Genomic DNA, 22,399 nt, shown 5'->3' with positions numbered 1-22,399 from the left:
ATCAAGCTGGACACATGGGTTTGTTTTCTTCCATATTTCAAGATTTTTCTTATCGAGAGCCATGGGAGGGATTTTCCAGCATCCTCTGCTGTGTTTTAGATGAATACTTAAAAGTTGTGCTCATGGTGATAATGGAGTAGGCTGAGACAGAGGACGAACTTGTCTTAGGAATTTCAGCTGCGGTGGTATGTTGCAAGGAAGCTGAGCAAATGGACACGATGTTTAAATAGTGTGTCCTGAATTGCTTTCATTTGGTTCTTATTTTGTAAGCCATTGGCTGGGTTTTCTGTCCTTTCAGAAATCAGCAGCTTCTTATGAAATATGGAGCTGTTTAAAAACAGACAGCAGCTGCTCCATCCTTGCGTCAGCAAGGACTCAGCAGAAGGAAGGGGAATGGTAGACGGTTGTTTAGCTGTGATATTCTTCTCTTCATTGCTGTTGTCATATTGTGTTAACAGAAGGTCTGATCAAATATACACCAGGAAAGTAAGACTTAATGTTTCTTTGTTCTCCTGGAATGGTGCTGGGAGGGGAGCGGGGAAGTGTTTGAATGAGACTTTTATTTATGTGGTTCAGATAGCTTGGCATTGCCTGTGTCAGTAGATATGTTGTTCTGCTCTTATTTCTTAGGCTGTTAGCTGTATTTTTAGCTGGGAAAAGTCTTTACTTGGTTATTTGTACAAAACCTCTGCTATGTGATATGGAAACCTCTGGGGGGGTAAATATTTAGTGGGGAGAGTATGCTCTGTTCACACTGACTTCCTAACTTGTTTTAAACTCTTTTTTAAAAATCTCAGCCAGATTATTTAAAAAATAAAATGAAAAATGAGGAACATTGTTGCACAAGAACTGGAAAGAACCCAAATAGTTTGCTTACTGTTAAAATTGCGACATGACTGGAAACATTTGGTAAAGAAAAATTAATTGCCTGGTGTATTTGTGGTTTCCTGTTGAATCTCAATTTCTAGAGGAGGTTGAAAAACCCATGGATGTTTCCTCAGATTACTAGACAGCATTATACCTTGTACGCATGATGAAGGACCTTCAGCAAAGTGTGCCAGATATCCATGGCTTGCTATAAAAAGTCTCTCCCATCTGGAACATGACTGTTTTCTCCTATTTAGTAGGACGGTTTGAGCAGAAATAAACATGCAATGAAATTTAGCCTGGTCCAGTCTTACTTCACTGAAAGAAGTCTGAGTCTAGGTACTGTCTAGAAGCATCCTACCTGTCCTCGAGTTAGTGATAGGGACAGGGCTTCTGAGCAGTTTCTTATGCCTTTATCCTTTTGGTAATGATCTGCCAGCATGAACTTCCTTCCAATCCAAGAGTTTCCTGAAGAAGGATGCTCCTGTGGTCATTAGGCGCCAGGTAGACCTTTTAATGAGCTTTGAAGCAACGGACAGGGCTGGCTTGTGAGGGAAGAGGAGAGGGTCAAGCAGTCATTCAGCAGAGGAGGGGCTTCAGTGTGGTTAAAAGATCTGCTCTGGCCAATCTTGCATCACTCTTGAATAATGATCCTGTGCCTGTTGAGTTGCAAAGCCAGAGCTTGAGATAATCAGATGGGAGAAATACCAGGGCTGCTTGGAGTCCTTCAGGTGTCCAAGGGTGTGAGGGAGCTGGTCTGGTATCATCCTGGGAACGGGAGCCATGGCTCAAGAGCAGAGAATTTGTCAAGGTACCTGCAGATACCTGGCATGGCAACTTAAGTTTTGTGCTGTACATGGCAGGACCCTGGCTGCTGGTAGCTGCTGCCCTTTGAGAGGCACCTCCATGGCCAGTTGCAAAGCCACTTCTGTGCAAAGTTGGAGCTCCTTTTGAGGAGCACCTCTTTGTGTACAGGGTCACGCGTAGGAGAGGCTGGGTGGACAGGTAGGGTGATGAACGCTGCGGCAGATCGCTGAGGAACGTGGTGGTTCCCATGCCTGGAGGCTTGGGGAGCGTCTGAGAGCTGCTGGGTGAAACCCTGGGCTGGAGACATTTGGTCAGAGGTCAGATCAGAGGATTGTAGCTCTCCTTTGGCCCACAGCCCCTGTGTCTGCATCCTCGTTTGATCACGCAGAAGGTGTTTGTGTACGTAGAAGTAACTCGTGATGACACAGGGCTTAAGGTTGTGAAATCTTTGAGGCTCCTCTGGGTATTCCTGTGGGAAGGGAAGAGTTATCCCTCAGATAACTTCTGTGGGGAAATAGTTAATCTCATTAAACACCAGAGGTTGTTTTCTAAAGCAAAGGCAGGGCTGTGGAGGGAGTGCGGTTAACCATGTAGACTGGAGGCAGGCTAAAACTCATAAAGGAAAAATGTATGTAGGAGTTTATAGCTGTGTATGAGTGTATTAAAGCTTTAATTTGGGATCACTGACTGAGATCAAAATGAGCTGCCATGAAGCTACACCACTTTCAGGGAGCTGAAAGCAACTTTTTGAGACGGATGTTGGCCCCACAACTGCAGGCACTTGATGTCTGAGAACTTGCACCGTTGTATAAAATCTGCTTCTGGTTGCCCTGGAAAACAGTAAAGCATTGTTTTTTTGGTGTAATTTGAAATAATGAAAAACTTATTTAACAAGTTAACACTCATCCAATCCTTTAGCTTTCTGAAAGTCCCCCATCCAGTTTTGAATGTGTGTTTGCTCTTGGGCTGTTGGGAGTTAAATTTTCCTCTTGACTCAACTGTGGAAACAGTCTTCATTTATCATTTCCCAGTTTAGCTCCTGTATTAAAATTATACAAGGCTGGGGTTTATTTTTGTCTTGTGTACATTTATCTCCTCTGTATCCTTGCGTCTATTATTAGTCCTGCTCCATTGCTAAATGGATTGGCTGAGCTCTTGGGGACAAAATATTGAAGCATATGACTAGTCTGCAATACCCCTCAGCCACTCTGCTTTTGCAGTATTCATAGTGACTGGGTTTACCCAGCGTTTGTCATAGCTTGCTTATTTTAAATGCTGAGGATGCAGTGGGCAGAGCCAGCAGATAGGAGATCTTAAATGACATATCAGTTTGTAAGTGGAAGGAGGGAGGAGGTGGATGTGAAGGGGAAGCTCCAGCTGAAAATAAACAGAAAACAGTGGTATGTGTTTGGGAAGCATCTGAATTGCATGACCAGGGTACAGCCCTCTTCTTGTTTTGCTTTTTTGTTTGTTTTTTTTTTTTCTTGACAGGCTATTTCTGTTTCAGGCTGCAAATGAGGGAATGTCAAATCCTCTGAAGGAGGACTGGTGTGGTGGTTGGTTGGCTATGGACTGACCCTTTCCTGAATTAAGAAACAAATTGGAAACTTTTTATGGGTTTCAGCCTTGTTTCAAAATCCCTGTGACTACCACTTCTGCTGGTCGGTGGCTGGACACTTGTCCTCAAATCTGTACCTAGCTTTTTGGCTTGCACAAGAGTGATTTGTACTTCCGCTGATCTTGGTCGCCTCCTGTTTCCACATCCAGTCTGAGCTAGCTGGGTTTTTTTTTTGGTCTTTCTGGGGTTTTCTCTGCTTTGTCACTTAGCTCTTGAATATCTTAACCATGTTCTTGCTTTGCTTGCAGGGTCTGTTTGTCCATGTGGCCTCTTCCATTTTCTGCAACTCTCTCCCAAGTCTTAGGAAGATACTTAGGGTCCTGCACACTGTAGTGGTATGCCTTTCAGAGAACTAAGTTTTGATGCTTTTAAATTTTTTTTTAAATAGCCTAGGCAGTGCCTTTGACAAGGACATGGTCCAGAACTCACTGAAACAGTTAGAGAAGACTTACTGCTGTAGCACGGCTTGGGACCAGATTCTTGATTTTGTTTTTATTTCCTTCTAGTTTGTTTCTCTGAAAGACATGGTTAAATACTTCCCCCACTCCCCTTTGGTTGGTTGGTTGGTTTCCCCCCCCCCCTTTTAAGCTATCTTCTTACTAGTGCAGATTTTCTCCTTTCATGGCTAGTTACCATGTGCTGGTTTTGTGTGCGTGTAACCTTGGTTCTGCTTTGCTGATGTGGGCTTGTTAAGGCCATGGGATACACTCTGCTGCTGGACTTGTTGATCCAGTTGGAGGGCTGCTGCCTGGTAATGCCAGCTTTTGTACAGATTCTTGAATGAGTCGTCTTTTTCTGCATTCTCCCTTCTTTGTGTTCCTCATCCAGCATCCTTTTGGTTCTGACGTACGTGCCACGTGCTTCCTTGCTTTGCCTGGGTTAGCAGCATTTTCTGACGCTGGAGCCTGTTCCTAAAGATGTGGCTTGGCCCATGCGAAGCTCTTTGTCTGCTGCAGGCTCCACTAGTAGAGGCAGGTGTGCCCAGTTTGTAATTTTACCTGGGGCTGGGTGTGTTTTTGAAGGCTCTGGCTTGTAGAGCAAGAGGGTGGTTTAGCCCTGGCCATGCAGCTGTGGGGGTGGGAGACTGGGAGCTGTGTGGTAGGATCAGTGCACAGGACTGAGTTGCCTGAAAGATTTGCTACTGTGGCCACAGAATTACTTGGCAGGTAGGGGAGAGCTGATCAAACAAACCTGCTTCCGCTAATTGTCAGGCTTTTGTATTTGTTTTTTGTGATTTTTTTTTTTTTTTTAAATTTTATGAACTTTAAAGCATGCATGACTGAACAGTTTAATTGGCTGTGGGAACTGTTGGAGATAACTTACTGGGATTTTGTGCAAACCTCGCTGCCCTTTTCATGTTTTTGGTGCAGCAGAGTTGCTGTGAGCGAGCAGACAGGAGTGCCTGTGAACATAGCCCAGATAAGATGTTACCACCCGAACAGAGATGAAAGTGCCTGTGCAGTTGACTGCTGTGTAGGCTGGCTGCTTGCTGGTGAGAACCGGTCCCTGATCCAGTACCCCTCCCCGGGCAGGCTCCTGGTGGGGACAAGGTGCACCTTGGGCAGAGCAGAGCAGAATTCAGTCACATACTTGAGCTTGTGCTCATTGGTAACGTCCACGCACCTTGTGGACCTGCCTCTTTCATCCAGGTCACCTTGCATGCCTCTGTTGCGGGGAAGATTTTACTCATCCGTTGCTTCATGAACTGCACTCTAATTTGGTAATCTTTGGGTCTTCTCTTCTACCTACTACCCCAAAATGTTTCTGTGGCTGTGAAACTGCTTGCAGGAGGAATACCAGCAGTGTTATTAAACTTATATGAGTTTTATGGAAATAAGGAGGTTTGTCATGGTCTGCTAGCACGTGTTCAGAGGCTGCTAATGGGTGATATTCCCAGAGACTGGGTTGTAATCCTGCTCCCCTTGACTTTGTAGAGGCTGGTGTTCAGCCCACATTCTTCTCCCAGTCCCATCAGGGAAGTCATCATATCTGGATCCCTTGCCATGGCTGAACGGGTGGTTTCCAGACCATCGGGACTACCTGACTGGTGGTAGAGGAGCTGTAAGTGGCTGCAAGTGGCTCCTTCTCAGAGAGCAGAAGTGAAGACCCACCTTGGAATAATGGAGGTCATAAAAACAACGTTGTGGCTTGTGGTTCCAGCTTTATTAGCAATGACCAAAATTGGCTTTGTGATGTATTTTTCCTGTGTTCATGGTGATTTTCCTCTGGTCAAATCTGCGTTCTTTCTTGTTTTGTCCTTGCGCATGAATGGATTGTATTTGGAGCTGGTTTCCATGCTACAGAGTCTGCTTCATCCTGATGCCCAGCATTGAACGCATCCTGGTCTTGCAGTCTGTCCGGAGGCTGTACATGTTCGGGTGGTTTTAATCGGTTTTGAATTGTTAAAGGTCAAGGATATTATTACAGAAGGTTCATTTTAAAAAAAAAAAAGCATCCTGTAAGAGGTGCTGTTGATTATTTTCTTTACAGCCTTAGATTTGGGGTTTGAGAGGAAAAATTATTAAATTATGTCTTAAAGCTGAATAAAGAAGTCAGTATTGAATATTTTAATGTCTTACAGATGCTGTGGGGTTGCAGGGTTTTATTTTAAATTTAACAATGGGAGTTGGAGTGGCTCCAGTGCTGTAAAGAATAGTCCCTTTAATTAAGGGTTTAAGCTGGAAGAGCATGTGTAGTGTGATGCCATTGTAAAGTTTCAGCAGGGCTTTGTAGTTGTAACTTGTTGTTCCCTGTCTTGGATCACACATCTGTGTGTCTGGGGTCGTGGTGGGGATGTTCGTTGCCTGGAGAAGGGAGGTTGGTCTGTGTAAGGGTAGCAAGGTTTCTGCAGAGTTTTTAGCTCTGACTTTATTGCTGTTTCCTGGGGCTCCTGATGCCTGCTTTGAAGGTCCCGCGTCTTTGCAGGCACATGCGTATGGTGCATTACACCCAGGAGAAAACGTCAGCTTTGTTTTTCCCCAAATAGTTGTGGTTTTTTTTTTTTCTTTTCAGGTTGGGGATAGGGTATTTTGTAGCCCTGTTCTTAGATGTCATCTTGGTAATAGCAAGTTGTGAAGGAGGTTGTGGAGCATGGGGCAGGAGACTGGGATGGAATACAGTCTGCTCAGGAAGGTATCCCCGAGACCCACTGAGGTTTCAGTGGAGTAGTGGAGTATGAAATGTCGCCATGTGCCTGCAGCATTCAGCAGAGCAGGGCTAGATCCCATCCCTACACAAGTTCCTAGGTTTTAGTTCTCTGTGGCTTGTTTGCCTGTTATTTACTGGGGTGGAACCCAGAAAATCTGCCATTAAAAATAAAAAATAAATTATTCTCCCCTAGAAAATGCATGTGTTCCAGGCATGTGTCCCTGAGTTCTCATCTGAAAAAACAGCATGAAGAGAGTAAGGTGTCTTCTCTTAACTTCAGCCCGTTCTCGGTTCATGGGACTCAGGTAGATGCTCCGTGTCAGTTCTAGTTTTGTCCCCCATGTGTGGCTCTGCCTGGCTCTGCAGTAGCACAATGTGCACTTAATTATTGGTGGCAACAACTGCTACTTCTGGCCATCTCAGATGCTTTGCTATAAGAACCAGCATCTGCCAGGGTTTGCTTCATCCTGGTTTGTGCTAAGACGATTGCTTGACTCTTTTTCGGATAATTACTGTGAGAATTAGGCTCTTCTGTGGCGTTAGGAAGTGCAGCCTCGTAGCAAAGGCTGAGCAGCTGTGAGCCTGACAGGTTCCAAGGAACCTTTATGGTTTGCATTTAGTGTCTCCTAGTATGTTTATCCCCATAAAATAATAAATTTAACTAGAGCTCCAAGCAATGTTATCACCTTTGCACATCAAAAAATCATAATCATGCTCTCTGACTTAATGAGATTGAGAAAGAAATGTTCTTTTTTTGTTTGCCTTCTGGTTTTCGAGTATTTAAGATTCCCATGGGTGGCGCATTCAAGCCTTTTCTTGAGATGACGGGGGCAGCAGGCCACCTGCATGATGAGGGCTGGCGGTGGAGAGTCACCAGCCACCAATGCTGAGCAGGAGCCCCTTTGGGTTTCCCAGAGCCGTTGTCAGACTTGGAGCCAGATGATGAACGCTGGCAACACTATTTTGAGCGTTGAGAAGAGAGCTAACTGTATTTTTGTGGTGGCCTTGGCTCTGCTATTTTTTAATTTTCTCTTTAATTTCTATTGTTTTCTTTGCTTCTTTGCTAACTTGCAAAATTCAGCAAATTGCAGAGGATCTCCCAGCCCTTGGGGTGAGTTTTACTCAGAGCTGCAGTGAGCCAGCACATGGCGGTGGCACTCGCTGAGCTCCTGCTCGGAGGACTAAATGAGGCTGGTGTGATGGACCTGCTGGCTTTCAGGTGGTCAGGGTCTGTGCAGGGTTTGGACGTAGTGGGGTCATCCTGGGCTGCTTTGTGTGTGTGCTAAGGGTAAATCTTAACTTCACGTGATCTTGGGAGCTGCTGTGTGTTTGTGTTAGCTGCTCATTTTGGTAGGATTTGGTTGAAATTCAATCACGAGGCTCCTTAACTTCAGCATTCTTCACTACATCATTGACTTGAATGATGTCTTGAGGGTCTTCTCCTACTCTGAGTTTCGCTGCTGGTCCTCAGTCTCACTGGGCCGCGTTAGTGCTTTGAACTCATTCAGCTGCAGAATAAGCCCAAACTGTGCATGGGCAGAGTGCCCTACACTGCCACATGAATACAGGGTGTCTCAAGTGCAGTTGGTTTTCCAGGACATCCCTGCAATGCTATCCTGAAAGGACAGATGAGTTCTCCCAGGACTTGCTGAGAGAGGATTTGTAAAGCGTCTTGCTTACCTGCAGCTCCGCAAATCGCACACGGAGCCCCACAAGCCTCATCACTGCTCGCACGGGAGGGCGATGACAAAATTGCACGCACAAGTGTTGTTTTGCTGTCTGTTTTCTCACAAGCTAGGCTAGCTGAGAGGAGAACCTTGTGCGCAGCTTGCTGGAGCGAACGCAGCAGAGCAAATGTACCTGCTGAGTAACAGACTGAAATAAAACCAGAAAAACCCAGACATCGTGCTGAGTCTGTGGCAGTTACTGCAGATGCTGCGCCGGTGAGAAGTCAACAAATCCATTAAATGGGAAATGGTCCCTGTGCGCTGTCCCCAGGAAGAAGAGCATCCCCTGCACCACCACCCGGTGACCCTGGACCATACGTCGGGGCGACGCCGGGCAGCGGCGCAGGAAGGAAATGGTTAAAGGAGGAGAGGTTGTCGAGTTGGGTTAGCCATCAGATAGCTAATATTTTAGAGGTTTTTCAGAGCTAAGCTATAAAAAGGCCGTAGCAGTATTTCAACTCGCCCATTGTCTGCTGGAAGCCAGCCAGCGTTGCCATGCCGACGAGGAATTATTACTTGCTGCCAGAGCTGGAGGAAAAGCTCATACTTTTGGCTTCAAAACAGGAGGGGTGGACTTATGTAATCCACTGTGTTTATAGGCTGAGACTGGCAGGAGCATTGAGAAATAATTACAGGCTTTCCATTTCATTTCCAGCTTGGTTTTAAGGCTGTGTGGCCTCTCTTTATTTATTTATTTTGAAGTTGAGAGGGTGGCTGCTAAAGATGCGGGAGGTCACGGAGGTGATGCAGGGATGCTGCTAGGTAAGTACCCCCCTCCTTGCTTCCCCGGGCTGGCTGGGCTGCTTTTGTTTTGGTAGCGTTTTGTCTGGAGAGCTAAACTAGGCCACAGCAGAAAGAAGTTGCTTTGAAAAACTGGGACTTGGCCCGGCGACACAGAAACAGTGTTTAGTGCTGGAGGCTGCAAATACACTTTTGCGGTTGCCCGGAGGTGGCCAGCCGTTTGCCGACGGAGGCGAAGTGCGAGGTTTTGCGAGCCCCTGCTGCTTTCTGAGGTGATTTTATCCCTCTAGCCCTCCTTGGCTTGGAGCGTGTATTCTTGGGGGGAGGGTAGCAATAAGGAAAAAGGAGAGAAAAAGTTTCGTGGGGTTTTTTTTTCTTTCTTTTTTCCTGAATGCCTTGGTCTCACGCGTTGCTCCGTCGGCTGGAGAGGGATTTGTCAGTGTGATCAAAGCAGTTTTGCTGATGTTTCGTGCTTTTGAGAGGTGAATTGCGAAGTTTAGCCTATAATTAATGTGGGTTTGTTCATCCCGGGAACAGTCAGCAGATGATGCTGTAATTTGGGTTTGCCTGAAAAGCAGTGCGTGGTGTGTTTTGACTTCGGTCAGGCCAGTGGGAGTTCGCAGCTGCTGTTTTTGTGCTGGCTGTCGCATAAAGAGAGTTATTGCTGGTAAACTCTACTCGCAAAACTTTGAGGTCGGATGGTTTTGCCGGTTCTAAGGGTCGTGGTCCTATAGTCCTGGGGAGGACGCTTCTGGTGCGGTGGGAGTCCCTTGCCTGGGAGAGATCGCGGGATCGTGCTTTTGCTGCTGCAAAGCTGCAGCTGCGGAGGGGGATGCTGCGGGGGGGACACGGGGGCTGGAGCAGGGCAGCGTCGGTGCCACCTGAGCTGGGGTGAGCTCTGCCTCGCTTCATTGTCCTCATTTCTCCTTTAGTAAATGAGAATGTTACGACTGTGACTTTAAATCTCTCTGACATTGGGTGTAAAGCTCCTAAGAGTGGACGAAGCACATTTTTGGGGGGGATATGAAGAAGAGTGCTTTGATATGCTGCAAACATGTTGTGGAGGTTACAAAGGCATATAGAAGCTGCAGCGTGCTGTGATTTTTTTTTTTTTAATTTTTTTTTAAACGTTTTCCTTCATTGCAGTGTCCTACTAGGGAGTTACATTCTCAGTCTGTGCTCATCTGACTTTTTGCCATTGTTGTATGGTGTGCACAGATTAAATATCCCTACTGCTGTGCCAGTCTGCTCTAGAGAGTGGAGCCCAGTGTTGGCTAGCATGCTTAACTTCAGAGATACTGCACTTTTTTTAGGGACAGTTACAGTCCCATATGAACATGTTTGGGCCCTAACTTGAAATATAGGGGTGCCTCAGTGGAACTGATGTACGTGAGGGGTTGTTGAATGCACACTGCAGAAATAAACTGCTTTTTCCACAGTTACAGGCAAAAACTAGGGAAGTGGTGGCACTCTGCAAGTCAGGGAATGTCCCTTGAAACGGCAGGCTTGACTGGCATTATCAGAGACACATGGGTGTGCTATACAAAATAATTCAGTAATTTAATGATCCATAATACTGCTCTGACTCCTACCACAGATGCTGTTGGACTCAATGCGAGTTAGATTTGTTACTGCAAGGCTTTTTTTTTTTTTTTCTTCCTCTGGGATTCATGCCAAGATGAACTGTATGTTCTGTTCTTAAGAGCTATGAGTAATGTATGTGTGAATCTATAACATAAGTAATACGAGTATATAAAATGTGTGAGTATGCAGGATTCGTGTATCCTGTCTACAGAGTGCCGCACACATGCTATATGTGCATTCAGAAATAGGGTGCAATACATGTCTGGGCAAAATTAATGACGTGCCTTGCAGTTACTGCTCACTGCAGAGCCCTGTCTCGTGGCCTGATCCCAGAGAGCTGAACCGAAATCCCAGTCACCAGCTATGGTTTGCCTATTTAATTGCCCTTTTGGAGGAGTTACAAATTAGAGAGAGTTGGAAGTCCCTCTCTGCACTTACAGGGGAAGTCAGCCTTAACGAACACGAAGAGCAGATGCACTGTAGCCTAATGTTTCCTGAAGTAGTTGGTGGAGCAGTGGGGTGTCTGGGGGTGCTTGGGGGGCTATGTCTTGGAGCAGGGGTACAGGGGGTGCTGGGGGTCCCACTCTGCACCACCCCAGGTAGGTGCCGCTCTGGGAGCTGCTGTACAAGTGATGCGCTCTAAGGCAGGCCTGCTGCTTCTAATGGGATTTTATTTTTTTCTTTTTTATAAGAATAAAGTGGGCTTTCTCTCATAATTATTTTTTTATGTGAAAAATGAGAAGGTGGCAAGTAGCCAGTTCCCCCGCCTCCCTCTTCCCAGCTTCGATGAGGTCATTGCCTCTTAAAGTTTATACCATGCACTGTGAGACATGGCTGGAGGAGCAAGAAGGCAACAAATGTCTCTCTTGGGGCAGCTGGGAGTGATGACCGCCAGTCCCTGAAATATTGGCAAGCTGTAAGTGATGCCTGAGCAGGACTTGTGAGTGGGGAGGGGGCCTGGTACAGCTGCCTGGGAAAACCTTGCAGGATGCAGATCCGGGTGGGAGGGAAGTGCCCAGCTCCCTGCCTGGTCCCTGCGATGCTCCAGGTTTAAGGCAAGGCAGGACCTGGGATGCTTTTGATGCAGGTCCAGGGGGTGGTTGTGCTGCTCGGTGGGCTGCCAGGTGGAAGAAGTGTGTGTGTGAAGGGCTGGGCATGTGCTTAGGTGAAATGTGGTCGGCAGCAGTTCTGGCACTCCTTGGCTGAGCTTGCTCTTGCATCCACTTACTTTTCCTTGGGAATTTCCTCAGTGCTGTTTTTGCAATGGGGTTGTGAAAGTTCATGACCCAATAAAGGATCTCTCCAAGACCTTTATGTCCCTGGCTGAGTGGCTGCCTGGAGAAGTTCATTTTTTTTCCCTTGAACACCATGGCGAGCTGCTTGTGGATTCCTGAGCTATTGTTTTCTTCTTGTCTGTCCCCCCTGCCATCCCTTGGTGGAAGCAATATGGAACCGGGAGCGCCCGGACCATGAAGTGTTCCTTGGGGCTTTCCTAGAAGCTGCAGCCCAGGAGCGCGGATTTTGAGGGCTGTGCAGATCTACCCTCCTCCTCGCAGCCTCTGCTGGGGTGCTTGGGGATGGTGGCCTGGACTGTCTGTGGTTTTAAGGTGGGACACTGGCCTGAAACAACTATTTCATAGGTGCCATAATAAAGTAATTATTGAAATTTTGTCAGAGTTTGTTATTGTCTCATGCCTTTGCTGTGGCTCTGATTTTGGCTAGAGTTTGCTGTACCTGTTAGGGGTGGTCAGGAAGAGAGGACACTTTATGCATCTCTAGCTCTTACTCTCCCGTCATCCCGTCATTGCTCTGGGTAGGTGCAATGGGCTGAGTCTGTTCCGTGTGATCCCGTCCTCAGAGTTGACCCAAAGGGGTGTAAGTTGTCAGTGAATTTGTGCTGTAGTGCAGAAGTCAAATCTTTGCTGCATCAGAAAAAGAGGAGTTGTGGGGTGGCAGAAGGTGTGCAGGTAGTGGGGAGAGAAAGCAAGAGAGATGGACAGTTGATCTTTTTTTTTTTTTTAATACCTTTGAAAAGCCCTTGGCAGCAAGCACTGCACTGGGTGGAAGTGTGCATTTGCTTTTACAGGTTCATTCCTGAAGCGTACTTGTGCTATAAGGTGCTGTACGCAGCTATCCTTCAACTGTCAGCAGTGGGTTTCAAAGGTGGGCAGCTGCTTCCACCATGGCTTACACAAAGTGAATCTAGGAGGAAGCTGTGAAAAGGTTAAGAAGTGGGAGGAGGCAGCTGAGATGTCATCTGCGACCTTGGAGGTTTCTCAGCAGAGAATAAAGACCAAGACTGGCAGATCAGCCAGCATCTGCAGTGCCTTGCAAGGACAGTAAAGATCTGGGAGGAAGGTCTGGGAGATGCTTCCGTTTGCTGATGTGGGGAACTAACATCCTTTTTATTAAATGAAAGCTAGCAGGTAGCTATTCTATATATAAATGCGTACCAGAGGACCCTAGGTGCACCAGTGTCAGCAGCCTAAAGCTTCCCTGTGTTGGCTTTGGTCTTGTGCCGGTAGATATAGCTCTGATCTTCCCTGGCACCAAGGGTGGAAATGAAAAAGTGCAGTCGGAAGTTAGTAATGGAGGGGTCCAACGTGCTGCTGTGCTTTTAGGCACAAACTTAAAACAAACCAACCCCAAACCCAAAAAAAACCCCAAAACAAAACCCAAAAGCTTTAAAATTGCTGTTCTATTGCAGCTTGTCTGTTCTATAGAAATCATTTAAGCATCCCGTTAATTGCAGCTGCTCTTGTGCTGCTGCACCCCAATGATATCTTCTGTTCACTTCTTTGTCTTTATGCTACTTCTTAGCAGCCTTGTTGATTTTTTCTTTTTTTTTTTCTGTCGACACGATACAATCACTCCTTGTTAGCCTATCTTGCTCTTTCCTCTTTCAAGGAAGGGAAGGAGCAGGGGAACCAGATCTGATAATTCCAGTGAGTAGAACTGTTCCCCTGAGCCCTTTATAAAGAAATAAAAAGGCTCTCCTTCTCTCTGCTTCTCTTTGAGTACAAGCACTTTACCCTCTTGGATTCCCTGCAGGCTCCTCATACTGCTAAAATTGAAACATCAAGATGTCTGAGGCAGCAGGAATTACCATCAGTGTTTTGACACCTGGAGGTACAATTTCTATTAGCTTTTATATAAAAACAACACCAGTTTTGCCAACTGAGTTCTCGTTAAATAATGCATGAAGACCCTGCTCCTGACAGTACGTATTTTTCTTTCACTTTCCTGGACTCTTGGATAATGGCTTAATTTTTGTGACCCTTGGGAAAAAAGATACACACACTCACATGCGGAAATATATATGCAGACACACACGTGCTTAACTCTGAGGCAGAGAGTCAATTACCCCGTTTGCTAATTAACGTGGAGAGATGGGGGAAAGCAATTTAAGGTTGGTCTGTTGAGAAGGCTTGGATTGTTGCTTTATTTTTGTGGAAACAGCAGAATGCAGTCTTCCTCAGACCTTTGACGGTAAATAAGACTGCTTATATGTGATATAAGAGAGACCCTAGGAGTGGTAGCATGCCCTCGAATGGAGATGAGCGCAGGGTCATCAGAAACAAAAAATGGGTAACCCGTGTTTTTGCCTAGATGATGCTTGGCATCAAGCATATGCTTTGTGTTCGCTTTTGGGGGAAATGAAGTGAAACAGAAGGGCACAGCATGTGGATGTGACTGCTAATAGTGAGAATCAAAGTACAGTTTTGACATTTCTAACCTAATAAGTGGTGCTGCATGTAAGAGCCTGCTTATTTTCCTTTTCACCATGAGATGCTTTGACAGAGGAGTAAAGTCCCATTTTGACATTTCTGTCATTTTAACTAAAGAGAGAGATTACAGTAAATTGGATTAAGTGAAAATCTTCTTCAGATGTTTGTGGTTTGGGCTGATTTATGGATAGATGTCATTTGAACGTCATTCTGCATTTTTTAAGCATCTGCTTGATGGTTGCTCTAATGCTGTTGCTGCAAATAATCCACACAGAGGAGGGAAGGCTGAGCAAGAAGCAGCTACCCGTGACAGATCTAACACTGGTGTGTGGCATGGGGACAGCAAAACTCTGTCCTTCTCACGTTCCCAGACGCATAGTGCCAGATTCTGTAACGAGTGCTTGGTTCTCATTTGAGTTCCTGTTATTAAACTTTGTTATCTTCTGCTGAGAGTCATTTAAATAGGCTTTTCTAAGTATTTTTCCCATCCTGGAGGGAGATGGTTCAGTGCGCACATTCCTTATCGTGCACTTGGCAAATCTTGGGTTGCCCATTCCCCTGCGACCAGCGATGACATTCTTCTTGGTTACACTCATGCAAAGTCTCAGTCTTGGCTGCCTTGTTGCAGAGTCCTTCACTCGCCGTGAGTGTGCGTGTGACTTTTCCAGGAACCAAAATATTCTCATAAGCATGTGCTGGCTCACTAGCATTGGCAATGGCATATGAAAATACTTTGTCCGTGTACTGATATTTCCAAAAGGTAGTGTTGAAAGTCATTCCATTAAATTAACAGTGTGAGACTTCTTAAATATGTATGTCCTTCATGGCTTTCCCTACCTAAGCTATTTAGAAGCTGCTGGTGCCATTTGGAAAGCTGCATAATCTCTTGTGGGTGATGATGTAATCAGCACTGTAATCAAATCTGCCAATGATATCATTGATGGAGTAGTCCACTGTTGCCCGGTGCAGTGACTAGTGGGATGAGGCTGAAGTCTTTGTGCAAATGATGATGGGAAACTGGGAAGTCTGCATCCCTAAATTGTTTTACTTGCATATATAGGTTTTAATTTCCAGCACAATTTTGGAAAATACTTCTGATCCACGCTGAAAATCACTAGATTTGGGTCTAGGTGTAGCGGCTTATGCATTTCGGTTGTGGTCTCTAAAAGTTTATTGGCAGGTTTAATGTTGGTTTAAAGTTTTGTACCTACACGGTAGTTGTCTGCCAGCTTAGCTCCTGGAACTGCCTCTGCTCTATACCGGGCGAAGGCAGGGCTGGCCCAAGGGAGTGTGTGACTGGGGCTGGGAGTGAGAGTATAAAAATTGCCCTTAATCCTTTGAAGGGGTTGGATGTCTTAGACTGTGTCTGTATTGATTTTTTTTATAGTCCTGGGGCAGGAAGGCACTGCCCAGATGTAGGTTGCAGGTACAGAGTAGTACTGTCGGAAGCAGAGCACGTCAAATCCCGGCTTCTCGGGGTGAGTCAGCTAGTGATGCTTCGCATCTTCCCTCCCAACTGAGCCCTGCTAGTTTGATTTGCAGTGTCACAGCACTGCCTGGGTTTTCCTGTGCTGTTGTTGACACCAGGGTTGTGGTGTCTTGTTTTCTGCATCTATGCTCCCCATTGGTGGTTCGTGTCACCCTTGCACTTAAAAGATTTTTGCTTTTTGCCTCTTGCAAGCATTTCATGCCTTGCTAGTGACTCAAAGTGCAATTCTTAAAATATTTTCTATATTATTTTCTGTGATATGATTATTAGTGGAAGATTGCACTACCGAGGGAAGATAAATTTGTAATCCTGCTTAGTGGCTGATCTTATCTTAGCTGAGTAGCTCTCATTGGGGACAGTGACCTGAAATCATCTTTTTAAACCAGTGGACAGAATGCCTTTCCCTTTTCCACTTCACACACATGGGTGTGATGCAGACTTTTAAAGTGGTTTAAAGTTTAGCAGTTTTACTTAGAAATTTGAATACCCCCTGATAACTGAAGGGAACAGTGGTGCCACAGGAGGTGGGTTATTTTAATGCATCAGTCTACGTGTTAAACAGACTTTCCTGCATCTCTTGCAGCCTGGCTTGCTTTTCGGGATTGCTAAGAAGTATTTACGGAGGTTGCCTGGCATGAATGACAAAGAGCAAGCAGAAGTGCTTGATCGCAACCCATCCCAGGGAGGTTTTTGAGAGAGGCTGGGATGGGAGCTTCGAGGGATGGCTCTGGCATTGGGGAAGGGCTCTGCTCTGTCCTCAGCATCACACTCCCCCCACTGGATGCCAGCGGAGAGGGTCGGGGGGTGAGCAGGAGGGGAAGAGCTGCTGCTTGTGAGCACTGAAGAATTAAAAACATCTGCTCCAGCTGTGTGCCTCTGCTTATTGTTTTTAACTTCTCTCAGTAAAGCAAAGAAGGAATTGGCAGTGGATTTCTTGGCAGGCACCTTGTCTTGCTGGAGTAGAAGAGATACTTCCCTTTTTGCTCAGTTGGCCCTTTCTCCTCCCGTCCCTCCCAGACACGTAGCAGCCCCAGGTTGAGCTCAGGTGAGACATCTGGTCTCTCCTTGGTGGGGAGGATGATGGGAGTGCACCTGATAGCTGCCTTCCCTCCCCACCCTCTGAGAAATGCTACATTAAATATCTTAGTGTTATGAGCTCCATCTGAAGATGCGAGGCTCATTCTGTCACCTCGCCTGTCTGCTTTCAGAAGTCTGCTGTTGGAGGAGAGAGCACAGACTGCTTGTGCCTGTAACCAAAGAGCACGGATGGGAATTGCTGCTCCTAAGCATGGGGTCCTCTTTAGGTCAGCGGAGCAAACTCTCGGCTTCCCATGCGGGTCAGGCCCGGAGCGTGCAGTTCCTGAAGTCCCAGTCGCTCCAAGCCAGGGGCGACTGGCGCTGGGTGCAGCCTCAGGCTGCTCAGGAGCTTCCTCCGAGCTGAGCAAGCATCCGAGCAGACAGATGCCCTCTCTCCTCTCCAAATGCACACCTGCAGTGGGATGTTTGCAGCCCCTGGAAGTTGCTGCTAATGTTCAAGTTTGCAGCCTGCGGAGTGAGCGAGCGAGCGAGGTTCACCAGCTGCGCTCGCAGCATCTGGGAAGTGTTATGCTGTAGGCAGCACTCTTCCAGAGATGCTTCCTTCGTCTGCCGAAGGTGATATCCTGGTGGCTGGTAGTGGGGAGGGAAGAAGAGGTGTTTTTTTCCTCTGGTGTGGGTGAGTCAGTGCTATCTGTGATGGATTCTCACTGCGACAGGCTCTAAATGGGAACTCTCGGGGGAAATTAGCCTGCAGCTCTTGACTTTATTAAATATTCTCCAGTGCCATCCCAAAGGACCACTTTTTAGTGCTCCGCAATGTTTCGTCTGTATTTTTAACATCACCTACGTGAAGTGAGACCATGTATGGCCTATATTTACATAAAAGTCTATGTACAAATAGTTAAGAAATGATAGATAGCGTGTTCTGTTCTTCAGGTCTGTAAAATGATGATGTCTTATAGGTAAATATGAGAACCTCAGCTGGAGATATTGCAGATTATTATAAAGTCCAATAGCTCACTTAGAGCTCTGGCTTATGATGATTGATTTAGCCATTTTTTAAAACACCTATTTAATGATTGATTAAGCCTTTATAAACTATTTGTAACTTTTAAAATGTGACCTGATGTATTGTAGCTCCATTAGTATCTAGCTAATAAAATACACTGTGGACCTGTAATGCCTATTAGGTTGACAGAAATTGTATTTTAGGCTTTACATGTGTTGAAGTTTTAAGTACCTTGTTACAGATTATTCTAGGTGTGTTTCAAGGCACAGAAATACAATCTGCTCCCTTAAAGTGAGCTATGGGGCTGATCTGGCAGTGATGTGTTTACCTTGTGGGTCTCCTGTCTGGTGGGATGGACACCGTTTGCTTTGGCATTGCTGGTCTACGCAATCTGTTGTCACCTGGTACTGGCACTGAGCACCCCAATAAAATGATCTCTCCCTGCTCCTGATGACGAACGAGTCCATCATATGCCTCTCTCCCTGCCTGCTGGTGCTTGCCTGTGAATGGAGCCCAGATCTGGGAAGCAGCAAGTGATGCTCTTGCTTCTGCCCAGTGCCTGTGGATGCTGTCCTTGCGAGCAGCTTTGGTAGAGGTTTTTGCTGATACAGAGCAGAGCCCCAGTAATGCTGGTGACTATTAACACAGAGCCCAGCTGACTTGGCTTCTTGCTAGAGCAGGTGGGGTCCTGCACTTTCTTCTATGGCCCTGCCTGGTCTGTGCTGAGGGAGCTAAAAATCATAAAGGGAGGAGGATGGTTTGCTTGGAGGCATGTGATGCCAAATTTGAATTTACATGAAGAGGCTGGGGTGGAGATGGGGAGAGGGGGAAGGTTGCCCCAAAAGAGAAGAGGTACAGGGTAAACCCTGCATCCTGCTTTGTGTCTAGGTGTTGTCTTCCTGGGTTTTCGTAGAATTATAGAATGGTTTGGGTTGGAAATGACCTTAAAGATCATCTAGTTCCAACCCCCCTGGCCCCCTTACCTTCCTCTAGATCAGGTTGCTCAAAGCCTCATCCAACCTGGCTTTACCTTTATTTAACCGAGTACCAGAATCTAAAGGTAAATTCTGCACACAAGATTAAAGGGGACTTTTAAAAAAAATTTATTTAAATCTGCCTTCTTTGTTCATCTATAGAAGCATTTTTTCCATGAACTGCTCAACTTTCCATTTGCTTGAGCTGTGCAGAGCTGGCTGCTGGGATGAGCTGTGTAATGGGATATCTGAATCGCAGCAGGAAACCTGCTCCAGTTTAAGAAGACCTGATTTAAAAGCAAATTCAGTCAAACCAATACAAACTCCTGCATGGAGAAATTAAAACTGCTTTATGTCTGATTGATACCACTTTTGCTCAGGTCAGTAACTACTGCTGAGGGATGCTCAAGTGGACAACGAGTAAAACCTCTCAAGTGGAGGCTGAGTGATGCATGTCCCTGATGCTCTGCCTTTCTCACTGGGCCATAGGAAGTAGGTAAAATTCGGCAAGCAAGGGCAGTTGGTTTAATGTGTTAACTTTTCATCTGTCCCCGCTCCTGTCTATCAAGCGGCTTTCTGCTGTACATGGTTAAATGATCTTGATGAATGGTGTATGTTTGAAAAGTAATGCTGTGCTTTTCCTTAGGAGTCTGAGCTTCTAAGACTTGGTAATATTGTGGCAAGGCTGACGATGTGAATGAGCACATTGGGATTCATGGGATGTGGGAATGGTCTTGCCCTGTTTGTGGCTGATGTAAAAACAAAACTGGGAAGCCTTTTTTGGGCTGGGGGAGTGGGGAGGTGATTTTAGGGAAGACTGCAATTTATATTTCTCTTTCCATGTTGTCAAACAATTCAGCGTTTGTTTGCTTACCTCTAGCATCTGTCTGCAATATTTATTTGTTTGTTTCTGGAGATTTCCTACTAATCGGGAACCAGCCACGCTGTAGGAGATGTGGGGAGAAGGGGTTGGCTCTGGTGGCCTGTGCCCTGTTGTTTGGTTCCCAGCCAGCTGTTCTGCAGCTGTTGTCACTGCAGAGACCACAGTGATTTAAACTGAGGGGGTTTCCCGGAGCTTACCCCTAGGCTGGGCAGGAGGTGGCAGGAGATGAAGACACCCCACTGTCCTGCCACCCTGCCTGCAGCCCCCTTCCAAGGGGGTGTGTGTGGGTGCTGTGTTTGAGTGCTAGGTGCTTCTCCGGGACACTGCGCTAGGGCAAAGAAAGTGAAGGTTTATTTACCCTTTCTGACTGCTTAAATACTTCTTTTCTTGAATTTTTTTTGTTGTTGTTGTTGTCTGGAAAGTTCATAACTTTAACCCAGGGCTCAGAAATAAACTGTGGGGGATGGTGATGAATTGCGAGGTGGGAAGCAGCGAATTCTCTTTTGGGTCGGAGTTTACCATTCAAGCCTTGACCTTGTTAAAACATGTTAACTCAATAAGAGTGTGAGTATTTAAAGACAAGTGACTTCTTCCTGCCTTGAGGGGCATAATTAAGCCATTCCACACCCCTTAAACCAGAGCTGTGGGAGGAGGACTAAGGAGCTCCCTAGCCTGCCTGCCTAAGTCAGTCAGCAACCTTCCACTGGGGTCATCTCCATCCTGCAAGGCAGCACCCATGAGCTCTGTGGAGCTGCTTGCTGGGAGGTTCTGGAAGTGCTGGGAGAGTCTGGCAGTGATTGCGTAGGAAACCCGCTATTTCCCAACTGTTGGGAGGATGACATTGCTCCTTTTGCAGGGCAGGCAGTTCTTGCATCGGTTGAAATTGTGGTCGAGTGTTTTGTATTAAAGCAGGCTGAATTTCCTGGGGAAAGCATGCAACTTTGCGGGGGGGGGGGGGGGAATGCGGGCGGTTATGTTCATCTGTAAAAATTCCTGTACAACTTAAAAATGGGAATTATCCCTTTTCGCAGGGTTTCCTTGCTTAACCATTCCTTGTAAGTTTGTGAAGTACGTTGTACTTTTGTATTGATCCACAATGGACATTAATACAAACGGACACATTAATGTGTCCAAAAGCACCTTCAGCTCTTAATATACTATAGAATTTTCAAGGGAAATGCAGAAACTTGCTGTGTTTCCAATTTGAAGTGGCATGTTTTTGTCTACTGAGCTGTAATCAGTACCCACTGGGGTGAATCCTTCTGGAATTGTGGCTCAAAAGCTGAACAAATAAGGAGTCCCCCATCCCAACCAAAGCCCAGGAACACACACACACTAACCAGCCGTGCAGAGGAATAATCCCTGCTGTGACTGCTTTACACCTGGAGTGCTGTTATTGCCTCTTGGCTATTGAAAGAAGCACTGGGCTGCTTTTTTTTTTTTTCCTTCTTCTTCTTTTTCCCCTGAACTCTTCACGTCTGTGCTATCTTCTCCCTGGGAGAAGTGTGTTTTCCCGTACATTTCCCACAGCAAGTTTTTCTGTAAGGGCAGGGGCTGTGCTTGGCAGGAGGCTTTTGCTCCCTCCAAGAGGAGTGTCTGCAAAGTCACAGCATCTGAGTGGAGTCATGTTTGTACCACTGTTGGGAGACCTTACCTGCTGCATGGGACCACTATTGACAACCTGCGCCTGGTGGCAGAGGTTGGGTTGGCTGTGAAGAGCAGGAGAAGGTGGCTTGTTCGAATCAGTGTTCCCTGTGTAGGCTCTGACGGGGGTTGTAGGGCTCCCACGAGGCAGTGGGAAGGGCTGTGTGTGTCTGTGTCTCGGTACAGAGTCCTCATGGGCCCTACAGCTATTTTAAGTGAAATCCACCATCATTGGCTACTCCCATTAAAATACCAAGGCTGTTAACTGCAGTTGTTTCATGAGCAGCTCAGCTGCCCCAGCAGAAGTGATGGAGATTTAGGGATGGTAATCCTCTTAGTTATCCCTGTGTAAGCTGTCCTGCGTCAACTTGATACCAAGGGAAACTCATTGCCTTAGCAGACACAATTTCAGATGCCATGTCGTTTCTTGCTGTGGGTAACTGGAGTTCATCTTAATTTGAATCTGAGGCCTTCATCAAGGTTATAAGCTCAATGCATGAAGGTGCTGGGAAGCATCCTTAAGTACCCCTCAGATGGACTCTGGAAAGACTATTGTGCTGTAATTTGTTTCTATAGCTCCACAAAAGCAGTATTTGACCATGCCACTATGACTCTGCTATTCCCTCTGCTAGCATCCCCGGTGCTTTTGTCCAGACCAGTTGTGTCCAAATTAAATGACTCGGTGTTAGAACTTCTGTTTGCCCATGAGAGGTGCTTCTCAGCTGATGAGGGATGCTTTGCGTCAGACATTTCCCTCGTGGTTTTTCTTTGTTTCTGCTATGTTGGCTGAAGGGTTGGAAGGCGAGGAACCATCTGAAACCTCAGCCCCAGGGCAGGTAGGTGCAGGGTGACGGGCGATACCCGCTGGTGCCTGCACAGCAGCAGCAGTGAATCGGGTCAGTGAGTCATCTTAGGAATAATTTGACGTTGGCAGCTGAGGGTTTTTTTAAGTAGTAATAATTATTATTGATAAATAACTTTGAGTTCAGTAATTGCAAAACAAGGTTGACTGAGAGCCCAGCAACCGATCGTTTTGCTGGGAAATAAGGCAAAACTCTCCCCTCGCTCTGGTACGATGGGGTAGGGAGGCCAGAAGCTTCTGACCTCGTCTTGCTGGCACTCATTGCTTCGCTGTGGAAGAGC

The 22,399-nt window shown here is 46.3% G+C and overlaps 1 protein-coding gene across 15 annotated transcripts in view; it reads left to right on the top strand.

Moving 5' to 3' along the window:
- The window catches only part of NCOR2 (nuclear receptor corepressor 2), a 260,599-nt gene that overhangs the window by 43,843 nt on the left and 194,357 nt on the right, over window positions 1–22,399 (top strand). Inside the window, exon 1 of one of the 15 annotated variants that reach the window (XM_069794858.1) lies at window positions 8,911–8,928. The exons of the other annotated variants lie outside the window; for them this stretch is intronic. The gene's annotated coding sequence lies outside the window, so the exon portion shown is untranslated. Of the gene's footprint in view, window positions 1–8,910; window positions 8,929–22,399 lie in introns of those variants that run through there. 15 annotated transcript variants of the gene reach the window in all.

Source organism: Haliaeetus albicilla, chromosome 10, assembly GCF_947461875.1.
Source record: "Haliaeetus albicilla chromosome 10, bHalAlb1.1, whole genome shotgun sequence".
Classification (NCBI taxonomy): domain Eukaryota; kingdom Metazoa; phylum Chordata; class Aves; order Accipitriformes; family Accipitridae; genus Haliaeetus; species Haliaeetus albicilla.
Note: the sequence above shows the minus strand (reverse complement) of the source record. Positions and strands in the feature narration are given on the sequence as shown.